Genomic DNA, 10,209 nt, shown 5'->3' with positions numbered 1-10,209 from the left:
GACCTTGTACATCAGGCTATGAAAAAGTTAAAATCATAAAGGTGCAGTTGAAAACTACTCAGAGTTGTCAAAAATCCTGTTTGGATGTTTGTCATAGGGATTTGGAGTTCAAAGAAGATGATTGGGTATTCTTGAAAGTTTCCCCCATGAAGGGTGTAATGAGATTTGGTATGAAAGGGAAATTGAGTCCGAGGTATGTCGGACCGTACAAAATTATTCAGAGGATCGGTGATGTGGCATACAAGCTTGAGCTACCACACAAGATATCATTAGTACACCCGGTATTCCATGTGTCCATGTAGAAGAAGGTAGTTCGAGATCCGTCAGCTATTGTGCCGGTTGAGACCATTGAGGTTAATGAAGAATTGTCATATGAAGAGATTCCAGTTGCCATTCTTGATAAGCAAGTCCAAAAGTTGAGGAATAAAGAAATTGCCTCCGTGAAAGTGTTATGGCAGAACCAGCAGGTTGAAGAGGCCACGTGGGAGGCCGAGGAAGAGATGCAGAAGAAGTATCCTCACTTGTTTGAATAGTTGTGTAATCCTTTCTTTTATGAGCCTGTCACCTAGGAATTTTGTATCACTTGTTCAGTTAATGTAAATATGCTCCTTTTGATTATATGTTGTTTACATGAGGCCATGGTTGGTGTGGTTATGAGTTATGTTGTGTTATTGGATTCTGTTTACATTTGTAAGATGTGTTTCTGGGGCTCTCTGACAGGTGGATAGGCCTAGTTACAAACGGAACTCTTGCGCAAATTTTTGAGAATTTAGAGAGTTAGTTAAATTTGGGGTTGTTGGTGTAGGGTATGAAATCTGAGTTGCATGAGGTACTAATAGTAGACCCTGAGGATTGTAAGGCCCCGTAAAATTTTGCAAAAGAAAAATAATATTTCATGGTGCCGAACTAGGCTTACGTGTTTGAGGATTGTCGCGGCTAGGACTTTTTGGGTTGAACAATGCACTGAAAAGTAAAGAAAAATTTTCGGGAAAAGAAAACATTTCTGAGACCACTATGCGGTCACTGAATCACTCTGTGGACCGTATAATGGTCGCAGAGTGAGACAGGAAAGGGAGGGTTTGGAGACCAGGTTTATGGTGCATTATACGACCGCAGACCAATTCTGCGGTTTATTATGCGACCGTAGAACAGGTCTGCAGGCCGCATAATGACCGTAGACTAGGTCAGCTTCTTTCCGGCTCTGGCACCCATTTTTGCGGTCATTATGCAGACCACATAACCATTATGCGGTTGCATATGCGACCGCAGAACCCGTTCTGGAGCTTCATTTTGGGGTTTTTAAACCCGACCCTATTTCGTTAAAACACACCCCATGGACCATTTTGAGCATATTTTCTGATATTTTTAGAGTGAGAGAGAATATCCTAGAGGGAGAAGTGATCTTCATCAAATTGCTCTTCAATTCTCACTTAAATCTTGAAGGTTATCAAGAGAGGCACCTAGGTCTTCTTTCTAAGAGGTAAGATTCTACCACCCAAACTCTTAATTTCAAAATGTAACTAGAATGGGCCATTAGTAAGGTAATTCATAAGGATGGGAGTGCTTACCTTGCATGCATGTATCCTTGTAGTATGTGGGAAGATTGTGAGTTAATAATGGTAGAGAGTGGGTTGAGAAATGATGGAAACTTCCACAAAAGAGCCTTAAAACATTGATGCACACCTACTGTTTGATAGTATGCTCAAATGAGCCAAAACTATGTTCATGTTCCTAATTTTTGTTCAATTTTGTTATATTGCTAAAATAGATTGAATTGCTAATAGTCTGGAACATCTTAGAGTTTTAAGTGGCTCAATTGAGGTATGTTGGCTAAACCCCCCTTCTTCTTAGAATCGAATCCCACGGTGTTCATGTAATTGGAGTAAGTCCTTGATCATTATTGAATTGGCTTTTCCTAATGTGGTTGTGTTGAAGGATGTTTGTTCAATGTTTATGCTAAATGCTTCATCATGTCATCTTGCCATTTGAGAATATGTTCAAAATGTGGAATATGTGTTAGGAATGTTAAGACTTCATGTCAAGATTGAAATAAAGGTTGTTTTGCCAAATTGTATGAAAGGCCCCTATGTGCCTGAGATTTCCCAAATTTATCATATGTGAATTAATGTCTTAAATGGGAAGCCCTATTGATGACGATAATGATAATGATATTTGAAGGTGGAAAAGGGAACTGAAACTATGAAATACGTCCAAGTGCCAATAATGACTTTGTAATCGTAATTACTAGTGCCAATGAATTGAAAGTATATGAAAGAAGTTCGATGCGAGATGATTGACTGAAGAAGGTAATGTCTCAAATGAGATGGCCTAGCCGATCGGGCCGCGATTGGACTCCGTGTAAGAACACAGTGGTATTGTGAATGTAATGGTGGTAATATCTCAAATGAGATGGCCTAGCTGATCGGGCCGTGATCGGACGCTATGCCGCACACATAGTGGTACTGTGCCGGAAATTATAATGAAATTATGGTAATGTCTCAAATGAGATGGCCTAGACGATCGGGCTGAGATCGGACTCCGTGTAAGAATACAGAGGTATTGGGAATTGTGGAATATCGGTACTAAAGGTCACCCAACCTAGTAATATGGAAATTGTCTTGAAAATGTATATGATCCTTAACTTATTGTTTTACTATTATTTGAAGCCCTTATTGAATTCTTGGTTGTCCCTCTTGTATTATTATTCATTCTATTGAGTTGGTGTTTAGCTATACATACTAGTGCTATTCGACTGTACTAACGTCCCTTTTGCCGAGGACACTGCATCTTTAACTGGATGCAGGTGTTTATATAGTAGACAGTGCGGATCTCAGATAGTGCTGCATCTTCTTCTCAGCGGACTCGGTGAGCCCCATTTCATTCCGGGGTCATGTATTGTACCTTTTGTTTATATCATGGTCACTTTTTGAGGTATAGTCGTGGCTTTGTTGCTGGCACCATCTTTACTCTCTTTTGTATCTTTAGAGGCTCCGTAGACACTATGTGGGTTGTATATGGGTGTTGGGAATGTTAAACAAGTTATGTTGTGTTTGATCACTTGTTCCACTTGAACTATAAGAAATGTGTATTTTGAGACTTAAAGGTGCAATGACTAATGAAATGATTTAGGATTGTATGAATGAGATTCCTACTGTATAATTAATGAAATCATGCCTTTCTTGATCATGGGTTAATTGGGAAGAAAGTATATAACAGGCTTGCTCGACTTGGTTCACACGGTTGAGCGCAGGTCACACTTCCCGGGGACCGGGCGTGACAGGTCTGGTCGGCTGGACTGCCCGCTGAAGGCACCCCGTGCAGGAGGTGCACAAGAAAGTGGTTGAGCAAAGTGCGCAACCTATTACCTTGGAATAACCGGACGACTCGTAATAGCCTCTACTATGACGGGCTTTAGTTGCGGCGTGGCTACCACTAAGTCCTCCAGTACCTTGAGGCCTCTTGGCCTCCCTTTCCTCTCTCTCACAGCCCCGTATACCTTCCAACCTCCGTGAATTTTCTACCACCTACTGATATGGGGTATTTGTCTCTAACTCTCAGGACATGCTGAATCTAATACCATAGTTGAGCCCCTTGATTAATCGAGGGAGTCGCTCTCTGACTGTAGAAACCAAGGCAGGTGCATGTTTGGACAAGTCACTGAATCAGACAGCATACTATGACACTGCCATAGTACCCTGGCGCAACTGCTCGAACTCCATGTGTCATGCATCCCTAAGGGTCTGAGAAACAAACTCTCTATAGAATAACTCTGAAAACCGAGTCCATGTAAGTGAAGCTGCATTGGGTAGGCTACCCTCTTCGTATACCCGTTACGACTGATACGCTGCTCCTGACAACTGGAATATAGTAAAAGTAACCCCACTCGTCTCCACAATACCCATGGTACAGAGAATACAATGGCACTCCCCTAGAAAACCATGTGCATCCTCTGAAGCCAAACCACTGAAAGTAGGGGGGTGATACTTCTTGAACCTCTCAAGTTTAAGCTACTCCTCCTCAGATGCTGTTATCCTAACCATGGGCTAAACTGGAACGAAAGGCTGTACTGGTATAACCTCTAGGACCTGATCAACATGGATCCACTGCTCTGGGGTATTGGCCACGGAAGTCTGAGCTCCTCCCCCTGCCTGAGATATGGCTGGTGCAAGTGGGATCAGCCCTGCCTGAGCTAAGGTACCAAACATGCTCAAGAACTATGTGAGGGTCTCCTGAAGTGCTAGCGTGGCAACTGGCACCTAGGGTGCCAGTCCCCCAGCTGGCGCTACTGGTGACTCCTCTGTTGTAGCCCGGGCAGGTGCTTTGGCTGCACCACCTGCCCCTCCTCGGCCTCTGCCCCGGCTCTGGACAGGCAGCACAGGTGTCTGATCGTCAGATCCAGCAGTGCGTGTCCTCACCATTTGTGAGAGAATAGAAAGTCAAAGATCCAGTTTTCTAAGTTGACCAATTCGCACGTTATGGAATCAAAGAAGTAAAGTTTTCCTAACAGTTTCGTAGCCTCTGAAGATAAGTGCAGACGTCTCCGTATCAATCCGCAAAAATCTACTAAACCTGCTTATGACTCGTACCTAGAGCCTAGAGATCTATGAACCTAGAGCTATAAACCTAGAGCTTTGATACCAACTTGTCACGACCCCAATTTCCCTCGGTAGGATGTCGTGATACTTCTAAAGGACCTGTTTTAGCTCTTCCTAAAGGATCATAAGGTTATATTATATATTTTGATACTTTTAGAGTGGGATAGGGTAGTGTTTTGATGCAGCACGATGGAGTGGTTGCCTATGCATCAAGGCAACTAAGAAAGCATGAGCATAATTATCTAACTTATGACCTTGAGTTAGCGGCTGTTATATTTGCTTTGCAAATGTGGCGTCACTATCTGTATGGAGTTCATGTTGGCATATTTATGGATCATATAAGTTTGCAATACATATTCAAGCAAAAAGAATTGAATTTGAGACAGTGTAGGTTGCTCGAATAATTAAAAGACTATGATGTTAATATTCTGTACCACCCTAGGAAGCCAAATATTGTGGTTGATGCATTAAATCGGAAGTCTATGGGCAGTCTATGACACGTGGACAATTATAAATGGGAGATAAATAAATACTTGTACCGGTTGAATAATTTAAGTGTACGATTGCTTGACACTAGGGATAGAGAAGCCATGGTTCAAAATGCTGTCGAATCCTCGCTAGTGGCTGAAGTAAAGGCATGACAATTTGATGATCCAACCTTGGTGAAAATAAGAGAAAGTATTCACTTTCAGAAGAAGCAAGTGTTTGAGCTATCTGAGGACGGAGTCCTTATATTTTAGGGTCGGTTATGTGTGCTCGATATTAGAGGACTCTGTGGATAGATAATGGCAGATGCTCACCAAACCCGATACTCTATTCATCCGGGGTCAACTAAGATGTATCATGATATTCGACAATTATACTGGTGGAATGACATGAAGAGGAACATTGTTGAATATGTCGATCGGTGTTCAAATTGCCAACAAGTTAAAGTTGAACACTAAAAACTAGGAGGATTGCTTTAGAATATGGAAATCCCAACCTAGAAATGGGACATAATCAACATGAACTTTGTTACCGGGTTACCACGTTCTCGCTGAATGTTTGATTCCATATGGGTTATTGTGGATAGACCCATCAAGTTAGCTCATTTCCTACCTATAAATACCACTTTTTCGGCTGAAGATTATGCTGAATTTTGTATCAAGGAGATAGTTCGGCTTCATGGGGTTCCAAATTTCTATTATATGGGATCGAGGTGCCTAGTTTATGGCTAATTTCTGGAGATCTTTTCAAAAGAACTTGGGTACAATAGTCATCCTTAGCAGAACGTTTCATCCCCAAATGGACGGTCAAGTCGAGCGTAACATTTAGACGCTCGAGGACATGTTACGAGCTTGTGTTTTAGATTTCAAAGGAAGTTGGAAAGATAATCTACCGCTCATCAAGTTTGCTTACAACAAAAGCTACCATGCTAGCATACAAATAACTCCATATGAAGCTATATACGGACGAAAGTGTAGATCCCCTATCAGCTGGTTCAAAATTGGCGAGACATGACTATTGGGTCTTGACTTGGTGCAACAAGATATAGTAAAGGTGAAACTGATTCAAGATCGATAATTGATCGCCCAAAGCAAATGGAAATCCTATTCAAATAATTGATTTTTAAATTTAGAATTCACTGTGGGAGATTGGGTATTATTAAAGGTATCGCCTATGAAAGGCATGATGAGGGTTGGAGGGAGAGGCGAACTCAGCCCCCGATATATTAGACCATATCAGATTCTTCAGAGAATCAGTCAAGTGGCTTATTAGCTTGAGTTACGCTTGTAATTAGAAGTAGTACATCCAGTATTCCATTTGTCCATGCTTAGTAAATTCTTGGGTGATCCATCACATGTTTCGTCCATTGAAGATATCCAAATCATGAAGAACTTGATATATGAAGAAGTTCCGATGGCTATCCTATATTATCAAGTTCGCAAGTTACAAATTGAAGAGGTGGCTTTAGTTAAAGTACTTTGGAGAAACAACAACATAGAGGAAATGGCATGGGAAGCCGAATAAGATATGAAGTCAAGATACCCCTATTTGTTCCAAACTGTAGAAAATAATGTCGAATTTACTATGGAATGTGATTGAGAAATTCTAAAAAATTGACTACAATTCAACATTCGAAGATGAATGTTCCAAAGGTGGGATGATGTTACATCCCGCACTCTTCATCCACCCATATTGGTGCCACGCTAACGGATAAAAAGATGATTGCATTTCATTTGAATTGTGCCAGTTGTTCACCAGGAGCAGTGACCGGGGCGGGAAAACCCGTTTTGCATGTGGGGCGGTGAAGTTTCTGGACTAATTATTATAGCAGCACAAATTTCTCCTTTTTAGGGATATGTACAACATTACGAGGATTGGTACCCAAATGCTCTCCAGCATTATAAGAATTTCTAACACGATTTAGGCTAGAATCAAAGGAAAGTTGGTGAGAATTTAAGTAAAGGAGCTCGTGATTATCACTGTACCATATTTATTCTTGTACTACTCATTTTAAAGATTTCTTTGGAAGTAAAGATAATCCCTATAGAAGCAAAGAACTCAAGAAGCATATCCTTCAAAAAGGTATGTAAGGACATTTTCTTTCTTGGCATGTCTTTATGTAAGTGGTTTCTCTGAATAATCCCCATGCGGTAAGATTTAATTGTTCTAAGCTTCTATTGACAATGATTTTCATGTTTTTATTCATTCTTTACCGATGGCATTTTCCTTTAAGTTTGAAATGTTCCCGAATAGTATCGTAATGCCATGAGGTGTAGTTCACTCTAAGTCTAACGTTGATATCTCTTACAATTGACCTTGCATTATATATATATAATTCTATTTTACTACCGATCCCTCCACGAGGTTGGGTACAAGATGATGTGTTAGGTAATACTATCGAGACCTCTACGAGGCTGGGTACGAGATGATGTGATATCAAACATTACCGAGACCTCTTGAGTCAGGGTGCGATGTGATAAAAACATGAGGCTTTACCGAGCCCTCTCCGAGGCCGGGTACAATAAAACTTGAATTTCCCCAATGAGTGGCTTGATTTTTACAAAAACTTGCATATATTCATGTTTCATGATTACTGTAGAATGCACCCCTGGTGGCTTATCTTCAGTACTCATGTTAAACTTGTGTGTCCATAACCTTTATGTTATACTTTGGGTTGAAATATACATCATATTTCTTACATACTAAGTACATTATTCGTATTGGCGCCCTTTTCTTTTGGACGTTGTGTTCATTCCCACAGGTATAGATAGATCAGATGATGTCCCTCCCCTGTAGGGCGTGCATTATAGTGGTTGATTGTCCCATTCCACTTCTCTGGAGTGGCTGTACGAAAGACAATAGGTACTAGAGTACGTGTCTCTATCATTTTGGGTATGGCGGGGCCCTGTCCCAACCAAGTTGTATATATGTTCTGGTACTCTTAAAGCCTTGTAGACTAGTGTTCAAATATATGTATATGTTGTTTTGACTAGGTTGGTAACGGACGTGCATATATATATATATATATATATGGTTTCTTTCAGAGTCAATTATGAACACTCATTAATATTGGTATCATACTAGGAGGCCTGGTCGACCCAGATTCATGATGAAAAATTTAAGTATAGACATTGGTTCGCAGGGGCCTTCGGGCATCGTGTACCGGTCACACCTGCCGAGGTTGGGGTGTGACTTGGGATGAATTTTTGTTAAATACCACAATGTATTAGAAAAGAGAAGTGATGCCTTGAAGGTAGGTCAAGAGTAATCTAAAAAAGTTGGATCATCATTGTAGCAGCTTGGATTAGTATGGTAATGGAAATGATCGGTTCCCTTGGTATGATAGGGAAATACATGTACTTTTGGGTTTGACAGTCTGTGTGATTTGGTTAACTTGGATAGGTTCAGTTTCAATGGTAGATTATTTTGTAAGTGGGTTTCTAAAAGCTTGAGGTCTATCCTACTTATGACTTAGAGTAGATAATGAGATTCTTGACTTAGATATTGCATCATGATGGATGTGGTGAGTCGTGTGAGATTTGGATTGCTTTTCAAAGTCACAATTCATCTTTAGGTAGAATGATTGGGATCAGAGGTAGCACAAATGATTTGAGTGCTTAAGGAGTATAGTAGTATTGATTTCAGTATCACCAAGAAAGAGAATATGTTGTAGAGGGTGCTTGTTGAGGAGGTCTATGGGAAATTTTACTATGAGCTACGACATTTGTATGATAGTCAGTTATTGAGGTTTAGATTTCAGTTACTTAATATGGAAGGGATGATGGAAGTGCACATTTTGAGATGCTTGCATGTGTTGCTTCATTACTATGTTTGAGTAGGCATATGACAGTTACTAGGACAAGGAATCTTATACTTTTAAGGTATGGAGGTTTTGCAATCCTAGAGGTGAGACTATCTTTTGGAATTGTGAATAATAGAAGTGTGAATAGCAAGATAGTTGGTCGTATGTATGTCTGTGGTGGGTGACTTGAGAAGATTTGTGCTTGATAGAGCTTGTGGTTTATGGTATGTAATGTATCGTGATCTACCTAATTGTGGTGATATATCATTCTTGGAGGTCTAGGTTTGAGGAGTATGGTTCAAAGGTTGTTGGCATTAATTTTGGTATGTTGGCATATTGAACAATTTAAGTAAGGACTTTATAGGCTCAAGGATTTGTATATTCGATACACTAGGTTCCACAAGGTTATAGCAGATCATGAATGGTGTGGTTTGTAATTAGATTAGTAACGCATTGCATGAGTATATTCGCAGTTGCGGCCGGTGAGTTAGAGGTTTCTGTTTCCATGAGTGGGAGCTAGAATGGGTCTTTATTGGTTTATGGAAGGCTTATTACTACTTCAGAAGAATGTGGAATCGGTTGGGTGTCTATCGGTAGAGCAGTTGAGGATGTATATTCTAGAGCATGTCAAATTTTCTTATACAGTGTGAGGTTTTATATGGGTGTGTTATTTGGAAGAGTTATAGTTATATGAGATAACTTCTACCATTGGATTTGTTAGTGCAGTAGCCCACTATGTGATTGTGGTGGTTCAGGAAGGTGTTTCTGTTTGAGTTTCATTAAGTTTGCTTGATTGTTACATGATGAACAAATGGAATAAGTTGTATAGATACTTATAGATTGTTAATATAGAACACCACATGCACGGAAATCATTAGGGAGATGAGTTACTTTTCCATAGAATTGCCTTATTTAGGTTATTGCTTGTATGGTACAAACCATGTCATTTGGGGTTCCATATGGAATTTGGTGTGACTGTTGATCGAGCAACTTGAATTACATAAGGAGAAGCTTATGGAGTTGGAAATAGTATGATCACATCCGATAAAGGTATATCTGGAAGGGAATGCTTTCAGGTAGCTTAGAACGAGCAATGGTTCTTAGTAGACGAGAGAGAGAGAGAGATCCATGACTTATTGATATGATGGATGATTATGAGTTTCTACATGTTTATTTCATCATTAGCAGTGTTGCGAAGGTTTGGAATTAGGATTTAATTGATATGAGGTATATTGCCGTTACCCGCTTTGGTAATAAGTATTTATTATGAGCACACGTGGTGCTATTTGAGCTACGTGGACATCGTGTGGCTATATCTTGGAAGTA

The sequence above is a fragment of the Nicotiana tabacum genome, chromosome 2 (assembly GCF_000715075.1).
Source record: "Nicotiana tabacum cultivar K326 chromosome 2, ASM71507v2, whole genome shotgun sequence".
Lineage (NCBI taxonomy): Eukaryota > Viridiplantae > Streptophyta > Magnoliopsida > Solanales > Solanaceae > Nicotiana > Nicotiana tabacum.
Note: the sequence above shows the minus strand (reverse complement) of the source record.